This window comes from Panthera pardus, unplaced genomic scaffold (genome assembly GCF_024362965.1).
Source record: "Panthera pardus isolate Hobbes unplaced genomic scaffold, ASM2436296v1 HiC_scaffold_16, whole genome shotgun sequence".
In the NCBI taxonomy this organism is placed as follows: domain Eukaryota; kingdom Metazoa; phylum Chordata; class Mammalia; order Carnivora; family Felidae; genus Panthera; species Panthera pardus.
The window spans coordinates 146,064,132-146,083,092 of NW_026526721.1; the positions used below are offsets into that span (position 1 = coordinate 146,064,132).

At 43.1% G+C, this 18,961-nt stretch overlaps 1 long non-coding RNA gene across 1 annotated transcript in view; it reads right to left on the minus strand.

Annotated features, from left to right (window-relative positions):
• LOC128777340 (uncharacterized) overlaps positions 1–18,961 on the minus strand; it is a 37,692-nt gene that overhangs the window by 14,281 nt on the left and 4,450 nt on the right. The window contains exon 2 of the long non-coding RNA XR_008422623.1: positions 2,049–2,345. This is a non-coding gene — a long non-coding RNA (uncharacterized LOC128777340). The remainder of the gene's footprint in view (positions 1–2,048; positions 2,346–18,961) is intronic.

Below are 18,961 nucleotides of genomic sequence, written 5' to 3' on the forward strand. Positions count from 1 at the left end.
GTGGATCATCTCTTCTCTCCCTTCTCACCCTCCCAGGTGTCACTGTGCCTGGAGAGAATTCCCCGTGGCAAGGAAGGGTGAAGGCAGGTTGCGGAGGAAAGAAAACCCCGGGCCTAAGAAACTGGGTGAGTGGGCCTGGCAGGAAGGGGGAGGGGTAACGGGGAGGGGAATTTATGGAAAGTCAAGGACACAAAGCAGGCGTTTGAGACTGAAAATAAAAAGTCTAGCCAGCCCAAGTCGTGCGTGTGTGTATATGCATGTAGGTGTGTTTAAAGTGCCTTAGGACACAAAATTCTACACCGCCGAACAAAAGCTATTAATCTGACCACGGCCACTAAAAATATTAATGACGCCAGACGAAACGCTCCATAAGAAATCATCCCCAGCAGCCAGAAAGGGAGGACACTATCTATCTGGCAAGATTTCGTACACACCCACCTGGGATGAAAAATTGCCGGCCTACAAAAATAACCAAATAAACTTGTACTTTGTCTCGGAATTTCTCATCTCTAATCTGTCAGTGATCACGTCCGGGGGGGGGGGGGGGGTTCTCTTTCGAGAACTGCGTTTTGACCTCCTTTGCAATGTGATTTTCACCCTGAGAAGGGACGGGGCAGGCATTATGGAAAGCCCAGTTTCAGATCAGCATTAACAATTCATGGAGCTCGTCTCCAGTTCCACCTAAGGCGCAGGGAAGGACACCTGACGTGCAGCAAGGGCTTGTTCAAAGTATCTCCTAATCTGCTTTGAAATGCACAGTGGATTGGGGCCAACTCGAGGTCAACACCCAGTCCTCCTTTAGCGCCGGGCCTGCCGGCGATTCCTCCGGCAGAGGAAGTGAAAAGACACGACCCACTGCAAACCCACTGCAGCGCCCCGCCCCGGCAGCTGTGGGCTCTTTTGAAATGCAAACCTCGGGAGCGGAGGGGTTGGAAACTTGTTTTCTATTCAGGGCCACGGGCTCACCGAGGGGAAAAAAATAATCACCAAAAAGTAATTTCGGCTGAGTGGTTTACAAAGCGAGGTGGATCAAAGGTTAAACTCGCACAATTTAAATATTGGGAAGAGGGAATTTTAAACATGACTCATTAAACATACCCAATTTGGGAGAACGTATTTTCTCATTTCTCGGGTGAGGACGAGAGGAGGGGGGCTCTGGGCTCCTCCCAGGCCCCCAAACTTCCTGCAGGTAAAGCCTGCAGTCTGGCCAGCGCACGCGGGGACCACTGCGCCCCCCGACTCGCAACACCCTTCCGGCTCCTCCTGCTCTTCCTCCCACCCCCCACATCCCACTCCACGGGGTCATGTGCCAGGCAGGGCGGCCTCCTCATCTCAGACTTGGCTGGCTGCTCCTCCAGGTGTGGGCCAGGCCTGCTTTCGTGCCCTGGCCGCTATCTCTGCCTGGACAACCTCCCACACGCCCTCGCGCCTCCCCATCCGTGAGCACCTGACCCTCTCCCCCCACCCCCACCCCGCGCCCTTCATCTCCACCCAGACCTTCCTGCTGAGCTCCAGGCCCGTAAACCCCACGGGCGGCACACAGAGCCCCTCGGACGTCCCTCCACGCACCTTGAACTCGAAGCGCAAAGCCATCTGCTCGGTGTCCAAAGGCCGGACATTAGGAATCAGTCTAGAAACCTCCCGCCCCCTCACTCCGCGTCCAATCCATCTTCAAATCCTAAATCTCTCTCCTCTTTCCCCCCAAAGTCCCAGCTGCCAGCAGTGCAATAAGTCATTAACCAGTTCCTTTGCATCCGTTTGGCCCCCTCCAGCTCATTCTGTCCACACCAGCCAGGGGGGTCCTTCTAGAGGGCAAAAGGATGCAATCCAATGCTTTTCAAATAAAGACCAACGTCCTTATCGCGGCTCACAAAGCTGTGAATGACCCCCTTGGCACAATTTCGCGGCCTTGTCTCCGGATACCTTCCTGCCTCCCACAGCCCTAGCCTCTCCCCTGCCCTTCTGATCCTCTCTGGAAGCCCCACAGGATTTACTCTGCTCCACTCCCTGTCGGCACCTCCACAAGTGCCCATTTTCTCTGCTTGTACCTGCTTCCTCCCATGAATCTGCTTGGCGGATGTCTGTCTGTCCAGCCGCAGCAGAATTACCACTTCCTCAGAGAAATCTTGCTGCATCACCAAGGCCAAATGGAAACCTCCATGTGTCCGGCTTCCAAGTCTCCTTGACTTTGCATTTTTGTGGGATTATCCTACTTTCTACTTACAGGGCCATTCTGCATATTTAGTGGTTTGTCTTCTTTGCGTCGTGTGTCTCTAGCGCCAGGCATTGGCCTGCACGCAGGATACAGTCAATGAAGCTCTCCTGAATGAATGAATAAATGAGTCCTAGAAATAGAAATAAGATCATCAAAAAATAAAAGAAGCCTCGCTGTAGCCAAGTTACTCACAATTTGTGGATATTTATTTCTGTGAATTCAGTCAGATTCTCTCTCTCTCTCTCTCTCTCTTACTCATGTCGGAGTCAGAGACCAACTTAAACCCCCGTGGCTTTTTCACATTAACTGATGCCCAGCCCGCTAGGCTTCTGTGCTTAGGTAACTGGTAGTTCACATACACGTGAAGTTTTTATCTTTGGGGAAAAAAATAAAATTTTTGAAAACAAATGCTGTCATACAAGATATTAACTGTCCTCACCGGGTGTCATTTAGAAACACTGTAGTCATGATTTTCCTGCCTTTTTTCAGGTTGCTAATGGTCTCCTCACGTCAGCACCACAAGACCCCACAGTTAGCCCTAAAGGCCTCTTTCCCGGTGTGGCAGGTATAACTTGTCAACTCATCCAACAGCCCTTTCTCCCAACTTTCTATTCCTTGCTCTCTTTCAATGATAGAGGCTAAGAAAGCCAGAAACCCAATTTGTCATCAGCTTTCCTTCTAGCTGGTGGTGGCTAGTGAGAAATAAAGGAACACCTACAAGGAGGAAGGAATATAGGGAAATATTTCGCTTTAAAAAATAAAAATAAACCAAAAAACAAGGTCAACCTAAGATGTGCTCTCTTAACACTGATGACTCCATTACTTCTCCCTTTGAATTTGATTGTGATGCCTGGAGCTTTAGCAGCCATCCTGTGACCCTGAAGTGACAAGCATGAAGGCAGAGGGAACTGACCAAGATGGAAGAACTTCTGAACTGGCCTATTGTAGGTTCACAACCCTCTCCGGACTTTCTAGCATAATCTGGAAACAGCCCCCCGTATGCAGAGGGCAGGAAGATACCGAAGAAAGAGGCAGGCCACTCCATGTTGGTAGGTGGCAATTTTAATAACAGTGAAGGGAATTTACATACAAAGCCCTACCTGGGCTCAGTCACGTAGCCCCTGCAGGTGTTCTCAACACCACATCACCATCTCAAAGGCAATGTCCTTGGAGCTAACTCTGTGAGCTGGAAAGGAAAGCCGAACCCACCTTCCAAGTGGGGGTGGGGAGGAGCCTCCAAGTGCCCAGCTCCAGCTCACAGGTCAATCAGCAGTCACATCTTTTTTTACCATGTTCCCTTATACTTGTTACGTTTACCTTCAGCGTTCTTGTCAGAAATAACTGTTTCTGCACTATTAGCTGGTTTTTCTGTGATTGGCAGTCGAAAGTAACTTGAATGATAGAATAGGACCATTGAGCAACTCTAACCTTAGTTAGAATAGGACCATTGAGCAACTTTCAAGGTAGTTGATCAACCAGACACAATTCTAACCATAGTGAACTCCAACCCTCATTTTTCTTTATCCACAAAGCTATCGTGAAAGACTTTATTTCAAATTCCTTCCTCAAGTAAAGATACACAGAGACTGATATTTCCCCTCCTCTGATAGTTCTATAGGTTTACCCCGTAAGCATTGCTCTTGGCTTGAAAACAATATAGATAATAGACATATTGCGCTCAGATCCATTTTCTGTGAGATTTGATCTGGATTAACATTAAGCCTCTGAAGACCTTGTTCTCTGGCAACTTCATCCTTACCCTTTCTCGTAATTCGTTTTTGAAGTGGGTAGGTACTTTTTCCCTTTGAACACATAAAAATGGAAAACCCAACAAAACAAAGAGTAAGTTCTCCTACAGCTCCTCCAAGCTCTTTCATGGTTCTGTATCTTGAAAAGTCTTCAGAGGCTCTCTCCAGTCAAGAGAATAGTCACAGTATCCTCTGGCATTAGTTAGAATATCAACTGGGTTTCCGTGTCAAGGACTCAAAATAATAGTGGCCTCAATAAGAAAGGGGATTACTTCTAGCCTAATGGTCCAGCTGCTGGCAGAACGCATTGGCATGGTAGTTCCAGAGTGTCAGCCACCCAGTTTCCTTCCATCTTCCTTCTCTAACATATCTGGTTGGCTTGTTCTCTCAGTCCAAGATGGTACCCACCACATCCACATTCAGGGCAGCAAGATGGAAAAAGGAAAATGGAAGATGTCCTTTCCCTCAAAGGGCATGACCCAGGAATTGGCACTCATCGTTTGCATTCATGTCTAACTGACTACAGCTTAGTTGCATGGCCACACCTGCATGTAAAAAGGCTATTCTGGGAAGCCATGTGCCCCGCCAAATAGCAGGGCTTCTACCACTGGAGACAAAGGGAGGAGAGATTTTGAGGGATAATTTACAGTCTCCATCAGACTTCCCCCACAAGAGAAATCTGATTTCCTGGATTAAAGTCCTGGTAACAAACAAAAATGTAATAATCAAAATGAAATCAAGCCAAAGGCTGAAGCTGGCTCTCGGGCAAGACAGAGATCACTCACTTTAATCAGAGAGGCCCAATATTTTCTAAGAATTTTCTCTAGAATAGCAGTTCTCAAGTATGGCTGGGACCAGCAATATAAGTGTCACCTAGGAATTGTTAGAAATGCAAATTCTTGGGGCCTGCTTGACTGACTGAATCAGGAACTCTAGAGGTGGGGCTCAGTCATCTGCTCTTAATGAGCTCTGCAAAAGATTCTAAGACATATTCCAGTTTGAGAACCAGCACACTATAAAGTATAGCACTTCCTGGGTTCATAGCAAGCATTTATAATTCCTACAATAAGACTCCTGGTACCTTAAGAGTTCTTGGACACAGATAAGTAATAAACGATTCAGTTAAGGAAAAGTTCTGAGTAAATGGATTCCAAATAAAACATGTATCTTTACGTTGGGGAGTCTTTAATTCTTCCTAAGAAATACTCTATTAGAGGGGCGCCTGGGTGACTCGGTTAAGCGTCCAACTTCGACTCAAGTCATGATCTCGCGGTCTGTGAGTTCAAGCCCTGCGTCGGGCTCTGTGCTGACAGCTCAGAGCCTGGAGCCTGCTTCGGATTCTGTGTCTCCTCTCTCTCTCTCTGCCCTTCCCCTGCTCATGCTCTGTCTCTCTCTGTCTCTCAAAAATAAAATAAAACATTAAAAAATTTTTAAAAGAAGGAAATACCCTATTAGATATGTATGTATGTAACCTTTTCAAAAACAACAGTTATGCAGGAGTGGATTTAAAATCAAGAAAAGGGCAAATCTTCCTCTTACTATATCGTCATCATAAAGACACGGATCAGCTCTCTTTCTGATGCAGTCAGCATCATGGAAAGGACATCCAGCAAGGCATCTCGCCCCAAAGGAAGGACTGCTGAGGGGTCCACTAGGTGGAGGAAGAGGGGGTCTCTGAGGGCATCCCTCCACACAGTGCTTTTCTGGTCTAGCTCATGAACAATTACTTATATACCCAGTCTCCTTTCTCATATGGTTTTATTACCTATAAAAGGTACAACATTGTCTTTATAGTCATTTACAGCAGTTCCACTCAAACATTTGCAGGTGAATCACCTAGGGATCTTGATAAAATGCAGATTCTAATTCAGTAGGCCCGGACCCAGGTAGCAAGGATTTGTAGCATAACAGGATAAAGAATGGAGGCTGTTTCAGAAAGCCTCCCAAATGTAGCTGACGTCGGCATACGTGGGGACTATTCAAATTAAATCTTCAACACCTGGCAGGTTAAAAAAAAGAATAGAAAAGATGCTTATTTGCCGGGAGCAGTGCACAAAGAGAGGAAAAAAGGAAGGGGGTACAGGATGCTCATTCCCCCGATTGTTGTTCTACCCTTGCTTCCGGGACAGAACATCCTCACAGTGGGCAGAGCTGTTTTACCCTGGGAATCATTATAGTTGATGACAGGCATTCTGTGATGCATGCATTCAGTTAATAAATTCCTACTGAACCATGATTATGTGCGAAGGGGGTCAACTCGAGTCTCAGAGCATCACCTGAGAAGCGAAAAGGGCACCAGTATGGTCCCACACTCCGGCTAGGCTTTAGCTTCTTAGAATGCTCCCCACCACACCTTCTGTCCCTCAGAGCCCTGGCCTATTTCCAGAAAATCACCCTAGAAATAGGCTCTTACTTCTCATTGGACTGTTTAGTAGCTTTGCCTGACAAGGGCTTGCTTATATGTGGTTCATTTGCTTTATGCCACAGGAGAAAATGTTCTCCGGTTGGGGAGGTGTTTTGTCCAAGGGTGCCCCCGTGGCATCTACGTCCTCTGCTTATTTAGAGCTAGGGTTCAGCATTCCCTCCTTCAATGCAAAATCATTCTTTTAGCCCAGTGTTAATGACAGCCTTCAGTGTCTTAACCGAAAGATTAAATGTGCTTCTTCCTTTACTGTTCTTTAAACCAAGATGAACTTCTGGAAATTCCCCACACACATGCTGACCCTAGCTCTCCTTTCCTCATCTCCCACAAAAGAACATTAGGAAAACTCTAAGAACCCTTCTACTCAAGAGAAATCAAGAGACCATAAAGGCCCTGGGTGACCTGAACGTATGTTTCCAAGTCAAAAATCAAGAATCTGCCTGGAAAATGCAGAAGTACTTAGGGGGACAAAGGAACAGAAAATTTAGCAATAGGCTTGTCCTAAAACGTTTCAAATATATATTCATCTTATAATTGGTAACTGGAAGTGTTCTAGAGAGGACATAGGAGGGGGTAAAAGGGATACAGGAAAGGGACACAGAAAACACAGTGATTATATGCTTCATAACTGTATCACTCAGGATAAGCTAGATCAGTTTTTGAGAACTATTTTTCGTTTATCACCCTCCAAAGAAGTCTTTCTTTTTGGACATTTTTTTCTTAATGCCCCCCCCATGAAATTTCTGTACCACAGATATGCTATCTGTTTCTTATATATACTATAATAATATATATTAATGTGTATAATATATAAATATATTATATACTATATAAATATAATAATTATATATTATATATAACATATGTTATATATATATGATATATATATTCTATATATATCGTATATATATTCACCCACCCCAGGAACCAAGTTGCATCCCTTGTATGTGATATCCTCCCTCCCCCTTAAGAATGTATGGGTTAGATGCTACTCGGTAACAATCCCAAATCTTAGTAGATGGCTACAGCAAAGCTGTGTCTCACCCACATTCCCTATATATCACGTGTCAGATGATGGGGAGATGTTGCTCCCCAAATCTCTTATCCCCAGGATCCAGGCTGACAAAGCAACTACCAATTTCAGTGTTGGCAGATGCCAATGGCAGAGCGTTCAGGAGGGTCTCACACCTGTAATTAAATGCTGTGACTCACAAGACGCAGGTCACTTCTCATCTCGGGTCATTGGCTGGAAATACGCCCTATGGTCCCCCAACCACAAGGAGACCAGAAAGTTTGATTCTATTATATGCCTAAAGATAGAGAACAGGAGGAAATGGCAGGCAAAAGCCATCAAAAGCTCTCAAAACAACCCTGCATTTGGACAGCCCTGCTATGAAAGAGTGCACGTTGCTAAATATATACAGAAAGACTCTCGGGACCATAGGATGTGAATTTTCCTCGTCCGAGGCTCACCTGAGTTTTTGCCAGAATTAATCAACATAGATGCCTCCCGGTCTCTACCACCCTATCCGATGTCCAGTCCATTCATATCCCAAGTACACTGTAGCCACACACACCTCATTCCCCTCTTCTCTCACAACCATTTCCACTTCAATTCTCCATCCAGAGATCAAAAGTCAACAAAAGGAAGTTAGAAGCCTACAAAGTCTGTCTGTCAGAGAAACTCTTTACACTGCAAAATATTTCAACTGCCAGTACCTTCTGGGGAAGCTGGTGAACTAGACACAAATAGTTCAACACATTAGCAAGGGTCATCATCAAGGGGAAGCTTGAGGTAAGTGTTCAAGAAATACCTGATAAATCAATGAATGAAAAGCATAATGCCCTAAATCATACATTTTCCAAAGCCCCAAATAATACATTTTCCCTCTCGTTGTTGTTTTCCTTATCTTGATGTGGACCGTGGTACTCTCCCTCCTCCCGTGCTATGTTCCAGGCTTAGCTTAACAACAAACTCTGTTTCCATGCGGTCCTATCGTTGGCTTGACAACTAGGCTTGGAGTATCTGTGTTTATTGTTCCGCGTCCTCTTTCCTTCCTCTCTGTTTGCAGGCAAGGCCTTGTAACTGGCCCCTTCTCTAGATTGCCCCATTCCTCTGTTTGATCTGTGACGTTCTGGGTCTCATGTTAGCCCTCCCGAATTCTCCAGAAGAAAGGATCTGATGACATAAACGCCTTGACAGTGAAACAGTGACATTAATAAACAGAAAGTAATCGGACACGACTGCAAAATGCCAGAAACGTGTATACGCAAGAGCTGTGCAGGTCCAGCCAAGAATTGTTATGGGTTTGCTGTTTCTCATTTTAAAGTACACTAATGGAACAGGTGTTTAGCGGTCAGTATTAGTCCCCTTTCACATACAGTTATGTGAACAGGCACTCCTGATGCTGGGGTTTCACTGCTCTCAAAAACTATGAAATATGAACAAAAACAAATCAGCCAGTTGGTCCATATTTTGGCAGTTCAAGTGTCGAAGTGAAGGTGTGTGACTTTCAAACCAAAATATTTCCTTAACAATATGAAAATGTTATTGAAGCACCTCCTGGGACAGAGTTAGGGGCCAGAGTGAGGACATGAGAATAAGAGCTCGTCTTTCTGTTCTACAGTGGGGATAGAGTGAATAAAAAAAATACCATGGAGGGAAGGGAGAGGAGGAAGATGTCCCCAGGCCAGCAGAAAAGTTCTGAGTCAGATATTCTAGAACCAAGCCTCAGAAAGGGCAACTGAGACTTGCTCTGAACTATTTCTTCCTCTCTTCATCTGATATTCTTGACAAACAACAGATTGGAGAGGAAGAGTGAAAAAAGCAAAGAAAGGACAGGATCTTACTTTGCCCTTTCAGGGCAGGCTGCCTATTTGCCAAACAACACGTATTTCCTGAGCATGATAGGAGGCAGGCACTGCCCTAGGCACTAGGGATTAGTAGTGCACAGCACAGAAACAGTCCCTGATCTCATGGAAGTAACGTTTGCATGGAGAGGAAGAGACCAGGAAGAAGTAAACAAACAAATCAGCGAGGCAATTCTGTGTGATGGTGAATGTTAGAAAAGAAAACAGAATCAGGTAATTTTCTTTTTAACAATATGAGAGTAGTCTGTTACTTTAAGCAAAGTGGTCAGGTAAGATTCTTCTAAGGTAATGTCATTTGAACTGAGACATAAATGATGAGAAAGGAACGATAAGTACAAAGCCCTGGGGGCTGTAACGAGTTTGGCACATTCAAGGAACAGAAAGAAGGCCGTGTGCCTGGAAAAGCAGGGACGGTTGTGACAGAAGATGAAGCTGAAGTCTTAAGTTGACTCTAAAATTTTTTCTTATTGTTTATTTATCGTTGAGAGAGAGAGAGAGCGCCGGGGAGGGGCAGAGAGAGAGGGAGACACAGAATCCGAAGGGGGCTCCAGGCTCCGAGCTGTCAGCACAGAGCCCCACGCGGGGCTGGAACTCATAAGCTATGAGATTATGACCTGAGCTGAAGTCGGACGTCGAACCGACTGAGCCACCCAGGCGCTCATAAGTTGAATCTAAATCATGTGGGTCTTAGGGGCATCCGGTGGCTCGGTCAGTTAAGCATCTGTCTCTTGGTTTCAGCTCAGGTCATGATCTTGTGGTTTCGTGAGCTCAAGCCTCGCATCCAGCTCTGCGCTGGCAGCACAAAGCCTGCTTGGGATTCTCCCTCTCCCTCCTCTCTGACCCTCCCCCACTTGCACTGTTGCTGTCTCTCTCAAAATAAGTAAACTGTAAAATTAAAAAAAATTTTTTTAATAGTAAAATAATAATAAATCATGTGGGTCTTAAATTTCTGCATATATATATATGTATGTATATGTGTGTGTGTATGTATGTATGTGTGTGTGTGTGTGTGTATATATACACACACACACACACACACACACATAGTGTGGCTGTCACAAGTCAGAGTGAGGAGAGCAGGCATGGGTTGTCTCCCCTATGTCTACCCCAGCTGGTAAGTACGTTCTCACAACTAGTTAGTGTAAAAGAATCATTCTGTCCTAGGCCAAGTTTTCTAGAAGTAGTCCCTGAGACAAGGACTCACCTACAAGTGATTTACTAAGGAATTTTGCCAGGAAGAAACCGGTAAGGGAAGGTGGGAAAGCGAGAGAAAGATGAAAAAACTAAGGAAGGGAGGATCTTCAGAAGGGCTTAGGAGCCCTATAGTCTAATCCCCGGAGGCCAATCCAGGCAAAGTGGGTTCCAGTGTCCTATCTAGAGTCCTCTGAAAAAGAGCTATGGTGGTAACAATTGGAAGCAGAAGCCCCATGAAGCGTGTGTGTGTGCGCGCGCGCGCACACACACACACACACACACACACACACACACACACACACAGTAAAATCAGATCCTACAGGACTGGAAAGAGTACCTACATGATCCATTACACAGCCTAACCTTTCAAAATAAGTCTCCACCACCTACTCCCTCTGTGATCTCAGTGTTCTCATCTATATAATGTATATGATCATAGTTCCTTCCTTATGGGGTTATTCCAAAGATGTAAATAATGATAATGCATTTCATATTTTAACACAATACCTAGCATATAGTAGGCACTCAACAAATAGTATTATTTTTTTCATCTAATCAGGCATTCCAAAATTGCTGCACCAATCTAATGGAATATGTTCCCGTTTACTGCTTTCTCCATACTCATATGAGATCATAAAAGCTCCACCTATTTCCATAAATATAATGGCTTTATAATAAGGTCAGTTGGCAGGCTAGAGGATTAGCCTCAGAACCTTCAAAGAGAAACACAACTGCATTCCCACCTAATTATACATCAAGGCATCCTTAAGAATCTCTTCCTGCTGGGGAGGACTAGGAATATTCTTAATAATAACCAGGGAATGTCATTAGCTATCACAAATACATTTAGAAATCACAGCTGTCCAAAGACTTCAATCAAATTCTTTACATTTGAGTCCATTAAGGGTGATAATAGACTTGCTTCATGGATTCTTGGATATATTTCACTGCTTCCACATTGTACTTCAAATGTTATCTTACTTCCTAATAATGAAGGTACAGGTTCACTTCAGCAGAACTTTTCAAAACTTGATTAAAGGACCCAATGTCAAAGAATCTCTATTTAGCACTCAGTGGGACTTTGACCATCTAATCATGTTCACATGTCTTTTATCATCCCACTTCCTGGCACCAGCATTTTGAGTGGTTTCCAGGCTGGCCTTTTTCTTTCTTTCCATTAAAATGAGCCCAAAGACAAGCAAAGGATGACCTTGAAGTATGGGACTTAGAAACCAAACTCAGTACACACAGGGTTCTAATACAGCACCAGATACTACTTGGCTCAGGTTCTAGTTGGAAAGGAGAAGAATACATTCCATTCATTCCACTTCTTGTGTGTGTGTGTGTGTGTATGTGTGTGTGTGTGTGTGTGTGTGTGTGTGTGAGAGAGAGAGAGAGAGAGAGAGAGAATACAAGTGGGGGATGGGCAGAGAAAGAAGGAGACACAGAATCCAAAGCAGGCTCCAGACTCTGAGCTGTCAGCACAGAGCCCAATGTGGGGCTCAAACTCACAAACTGTGAGATCATGACCTCAGAGTCAGTCCATTAAGTGACCTGAGCCAAAGTCGGATGCCTAACCAACTGAGCCACCCAGGCGTTCTGAATACATTCCACTTCCTAAAGTCAACACAACCTATTTAGATGGAAATTAAGGGGACTTTATTAATGAAGATTGTTTGTGCAAAGTAGTTGTCTCAGACTTCTGAGTAAAGGTGGATTCTCCTTCATGGTTTCCTCCTTTTCCTTGCCATATCCCACTGAAATTCCAGTAAAGGAATAAAAAATTGTATTAACCCAAAATGTCAAATAGAGTAGAAGAGGAGAGAGCAAAGGAATGGAGTTAGAGGGAGGACTGAAAACAGAGCAATTAAAACCCACAAACAGAACTCTAAGAACTTCTTGTTTCTTCTTCTACCTGCCCCCAAACAATAGGAGCCGGGCAACCTACCATCCCTTCATCTCACCCCAGCCTGAAGCTGGTGTTTCTTCCCTAGGGAAGCTGACCAACACGGATATAAGACCTTTGAGACATGTGGGGAGCCCCAACAAACTGCCCCTTCATTACCTTATCATCTTCCAATGAAGCCCACCAGTGCAAAGGCCTCCTCCCACAACAGATAGCTTCCAGCCTGCTTTCTAGTGCCTTGCTCTCAGTTATATCTGGAAAACCCAAAGATGCCCAGTTATTACAGCAGTTTTCTGGCATGAAAGACACGAAAACAAACAGAATAGGAGGAGCTAAAAGAAACCGAAACAATGAATGAAACAGAAATTTTCAAAAGATCGATACTATATATCTTTAGATAGCCAGGTGAAGGTATTTCCATTCACGAAACAAGAATAAGATGTTAGTAAAAAAGTATCAGTCAACACACAATAAAAGGCTATCATTTAACATTTAAATGAAATTAAAATTTTAATGGAAAAGCTAGATGATAAATTCGATGAACTTACCTGGCAAGTAGAATAATAAGACTTACACAGAATGTAGAACAATTTTCCAAAGACATAGTAAATAGGAAGAAAAATAAAACAAAATTAAATAATCCAGGAAGCCCATTATCATATTAATATGAATTCCAGAATTAAACAAAAGAGGCAGAAAATGGGTAAGATTATCAAGGTCATGGTACAAGAAGACAATCCATAACTGAAGACATAAGTCTGCAGTTCTCTAAGTGACAAATACAGTGAATAATAAGAGACTCAACTGAGGTCATATCATCAGGAAAAATCTGAACAGCTGGGATAAATGAAGACTCTAAACACTTGCAGAGAGAGAGAAAATATGTCATATGCAAATATTGGAAATAAGAATGGCAACACTGGATGCCTCCAAATTTCTGAGGGCAATTATTTGCAATCTAAAATTCTATTACTAAGTCTAACCATCAATCAAGTACAAGAAGAAAATAAAGACATTTGCTAACATGAAAATGTTTGAATAAACAAACCTCCCATGCACACTTTTGATAAGAAACTACTTAATGTTTCAATAATAGAAAGAGGAAGATGTGAGTTCCAGAAAGATTTAACAAAAGAAGAAAGTGAAGGGAATTCCCAAACAGGTGGTGAAGGGAAGACTCATGATGATAACAGTGTGGAAGCCTAGAGATCAACCGTTTCAGATGGAATAGGAAGATAGAAGGCTATGGAGAGATTTCCAGAATGAAAAAAAATGGAACAGATGTGTTTAATCATTTGCAAACAAAATGTTGCTATCTTTAATAGATCAGTGAGAGCATTTTGGGGAAAAAAATAGAAGTCTATCGAAAGCTGAAGTAAAAACAGAGGCAACTGTGGTTGCCAGAGGTGTGGGTGCGGGTGGTTAAAATGGTTAAGGGAGTCAAAAGGTACAAACTTCCAACATGGCGATCATAGTTAATAACACTGTGTTGCATTTGAAAGTTGGTAAGAGAGTAAATGTTAAAAGTTCTCATCATGAGAAAAAGAAATTTGCAACCCAAATATGGTGATGGATGTTAGCGAAATATAGTGTGATCATTTTGCAATATACCAATATTGAATCATTATATTGTAGATCTGTAACTAATATAATGTTATATGTCAATTATAAATTATATGTCAATAAAAAAATTAAAAACGGAGGCAACTATTAACTCCAAGAAAAACAAAAATTGTATAAAAATGCAACCATAATATACTCCATTTCTCAGCAGTGAATGACATTTATGAATTGAAACAGTGTAAACTCCAACTCTTTATCAAACTAAGAATTGTGATATATTGGGTAGACTACAGAGACAAGTGAAAAGAAAACTAAGGAGAAAAGTATAAGTGAAATTCTCAACTGCCTAGCAGGAAATAAAAAAATAAAATTAAGAGGTAACAACATAAGAATATTATCTGACATGTGGAAGCATATATCATAAATAATTTCCAAAAAGGAATGAGTCATGCCTGGGTGGCTCAGTCCATTAAGCGACTGACTCTTGATCTCAGCTCAGGTCATGATCTTAGGGTCGCAGGATCGAGGCCCATGTCAGCCTGCTGAATATTCTCTCCTTCGCTCTTTCTTTCTGCCCCTTCCCTACTCACACTCTCTCTCTCTCAAAATAAATAAATACTTTTTCAAATAATAAAATAAAATAAAAAGGAATGAAAGTGATTATTTCTGGGGATTGAAGGTAGAAAATGAAAAAGTATTGAACAGAGGGCCACTTTTTTTGTAATAAGTGTTTTAGAACTAGTTGAATTGTTTTTTAGTATATACATATAAAACTTTCATAGAACTTTTTTTAACTGTGAGGAGGGAATAAGAAAGGCTGATGTGACCCATATATATGTGCGTGTATATCAACTTTTAATAATTTTGGTTAAATGATTAACATTGGGGGTGCCTGGGGGGGCTCAGTTGGTTAAGCGTTGGACTCTTGATCTCAGCTCAGATCTTAATCTCAGGGTTGTGAATTCAAGCCCCACATTGGGCTCTGTTTTGGGCTCTGCACTGGCCCTGAAGCCTACTCCAAAAAAGTATGTATATATATTTTAATGATTAACATTGCAAGCCAGTTGTTCTTTTTTTCGTTAAAGGTATGTTGTCAGATAAAATACAGGAGGCTCCGTTAAATTTGAATTTCAGATAAACACCAGAATTTTTTTCTTTAAGGATAAGTATGTCCCAAATATTCCATGGGACATACTTACACTAAAAATCATCCGCTGTTTATCTGAAATTCAAACTTAACTGGGCATCCTGTGTTTTTATTTGCTAAATCCGACAACCTATTTTTAAGGGTTGAACACATCTCACATCTGCCTCTGAGTCAGTCTCAGCTGCAGCTGCTGTTTTTCATCACATGCTCCCTCTCCACCATTTTCAGCTCCATCGTGACCATCGTTTCTCCGTGCCTGGTCACTCCAGCACCTCCAAGGCTCTTTTCATCCTGAATAGAGTACAGCCTCTGCCGTGCTGCCCTCAGCCAACGGGTAATGCAAAGCTGGCGGTGTTTCCCTTTACCGTCTGCCCTTTGACACTTGCCAAAATTACTAACATAGATTCTGCACTTTTGTAAGAGATTCAGTAACACCTGACACAGAGCACTAAGTATGACTCAGGATAATACAGGAAAAAAAGGAAAGCCTTCACCTGGGACCTTGTCATGGAAAACTCTAGTTCCTAGCTCACTTCCTTCTTCCTCTTGTTCCTCGCTCACCTCTGTGGTGCATTACCATCACATCATCTTCTGGGTGGTGAAACCAAATCCATCAGGCCTCCAGACCATGACTCCCCTCACCACTGCTAGGGGAGCCCAATTCCTACCCGTGGGGGTAGGCCTTACCTTTTGCCTACTAGTGGAATGTATCAGCACGAAAAATCCCCCAGCAGTGATAGAAATGTTTTATGTCTTGACTATGGTGATGATTACACCAGTGCACACGTTTGTCAAGATTCACGAGTTTTACACGCGGAATGCATGCATCGGATGATATATCGATGATACCTCAAGGAAATGGATTTTTGAAAAATATCCCCTAGCAATATTTTTCCTAAAGTGTGAGTGAATCATTCCGGAACCTAAAATAACACTACGGGGATTTCAGCAGTATGGGCCAGGCTTTGGCATTCCAAGTTTGGTTTCACTCCGGTTCTGGCCACCAGTGTGAAGGAGGCATGTGCCTCCTTCTGTTTCTTGTGGCGATCTAGCCTCTTGTGGGTACTTTTAAGTAAAGCACGAACACATGAATACACACACCGTCTTAGACATGGTGTAAGATAGTCCACCTAAATATCTTACAGAAAACAAAATTACTTAATAATCAACTCGCTATGTGACCTAGAGACATATGCAAGATGCCACTTGGTAGAACAATTTAATCAAGACAAAAGCATTGGCCTTGCTGTACAAATGCTCTCACATGTGAGGCAATATTGAAAATTATTACACAGGAGGGGTGGGGGATGGCGGGTGGAGATGTTTAATGTTGTTTTACAGGAATTGTCTTGGCTTCCAGGACCTTTCTACTCAACAAAGGGAAAATTCCATTTTCAGCTCAAACCCTGATCAGGAAATTATTCTTCCCAAAAAGGGGGGGGTGGGGGGGGGATGGAAACAGCTGAAAATTTCCTCACTCCTCCACAGCACAGAAAACACAAACAGGACAGAGAGGCCGGAAGAGGCTGAGCTCCACCCAGACAAAAGCCATTTCTGGATAAGGAATAATTTAGGGCCAGGCATTCTGCAGATAATGGAGGAGGAAAGCAAACCTCTTAAGCAAAGATTGGGTACTTAAAGTGACTCTTTTGAAAGCATGTAAACAAACTCTAACAACTTTCTATAAACATTAATAAATAAATGCTTTGGTACTAAAGAAAGAAGAAAGAAAATAACCTAATACCAAATCAAAACAGAGCGAAGGGTCTCCAGCGGGCAGAATATCTACAGAAACACAAAGGATTCTGATCACCATTGGAATCATATGACTAATTTGACAACGGTCTTGGGCACTGTGTGTGCCCAGAACCATTCTTAGGTCTTTTGTATGCATTTAATCCTACAACAGCCTATGAGCTAATACATTATTAGTCCTACTTTCCGCGAGCTAGAAACGGAGCCACTGAGACCCCAAGCAACTTGCACAATGAGTAGCAGAGTCCAGATGTGAATCCACCCTCCTCTGAACGTCCTGAACTTTCGCCACTATGCTCCAGTCCATTGCCACTGAGAGTACGTTCCTGGGACCCACAACAGCCTGAGTGTCGCTCTGGAGCTTGTTAAAATGAAGCATCTCAGGTGGCACCCCCAGACCTACTTAACCAAATCTGCATTTCAACGAGAGCACCAGGTGATTCTCCCCATACTGACGTCTAAAAAGCAGTGTCCCAGTCCCTTTCTGAAGGCAGGTCATTCTTAGTCTTATCTGATTCATATTTATCACCAGTTCCTTCTTGAGAATGTGGGAGAAAGGAATATCAGAATCTGATGTATAGAATTCATAATTATTTTAAATAAAGTATGGGGTTTTTTTTTTTTGCCGTAAGTGACACATGTGCTGCTCAGTTAGGTTCTTGCAGGTTGCAGGGACCAGATGTGCTTTTAAAGCCTTCCCACCAAGCACCCCCTAACAGCTGAGCCCACACCCCAAAACGGTCAGGGCGGGGCGTGGCATACCCTATTTTCTGGCTCTTTTCCTCACCTTTCTTTTTCCTGTTTTTTAAAAATTTTGTTTATTTATTTTGAGAGAGAAAGAGAGCACGTGCACAAGTTGGGGAGAAACAGAGGGGGAGGGAAAGAGATCCCAAGCAGGCTCTGCGGTGTCAGCACAGAGCCCAACAGGAGCTCAGTCTCAGAAACTGTGAGGTCATGATCTGAGCCGAAACCAAGAGTCGGTCGCTTAACCACCTGAGTCACCCAGGAGTCCCCCCCACCCCCCGTTTTTTGTTTTGGTTTTTTTGGTAAATAACTTGACTAACGCGTAATTTCATACTATTAGTTTCACCTGTTAAATTTACAATGCAGTGATTTTTTTTTTTTTTAACGTTTATTCATTTTTGAGAGACAGAGAGAGACAGAGCATGAACAGGGAAGGGGCAGAGAGAGAGGGAGACACAGAATCTGAAGCAGGCTCCAGGCTCCGAGCTGTCTGCACAGAGCCCGATGCGGGGCTCAAACCCACGAACCGTGAGATCATAACCTGAGCCGAAGTCGGACGCACAACCGACCGAGCCACCCAGGCGCCCCAACGATTCAGTGATTTTTAATAAGTTAACTGAATTTACTGAGTTCTACCACCATCACCATGATCCAGCTTTAGAACATTTTCATTACCCCAGGAAGATCCCTCCTACCTAGTTACAGTTAATGCCCTTTCTCACTATCAGCCTCTGTCTCTGTAGATTTGTCTATTCAATATTTTCTGTAATTGGAACCATACAATATGTGATCTTTTCATCTGGCTTTTTTCACTAAGTGCAACCTTTTTGAGGTTTAACACTATAGCATATAGCACTGCTTAATTCTTTTTACTCCTGAATTGTCCATTGCATGGAGCCATAGCCCCTCTTTTTATTATCATTTTTTTTAAGTTTGTTTATTTATTTAGAGAGAGAGCAAGTGAGCACAAGCAGGACAGAGAGAAAGGGAGAAAGAGAATCCCAAGCAGGCTCTGCACTGCCAGCACAGAGCCCAATGCTGGGCTTGGCTTGAACTCAGGAAACACGAGATTGTGACCTGAGCCGAAACCAAGAGTCAGACACTTAACCAACTGAGCCACCCAGGCACCCCAAGCCATAGCCATTCTATCGTTAACAAGTTTTTTAAAAAATGTGAAGCCTCAATATTTATCTTTAAGATTCACTCAAGTGTTGCACATGTCTGTGCTGGCCTTAGTAGAGAAATGCCCTACATGACACGTTAGTTTCCTTGAAATTGTTTAAAAGTAAATTGTCGTTCCAGCTCACCCTAGACTCCATCAGCTGAGATCCATAACCTTGGACGATGGTCGTTAACTGTAGGGTAGAGAGAAAGGTGTTGTCACATAAGTCTTTAA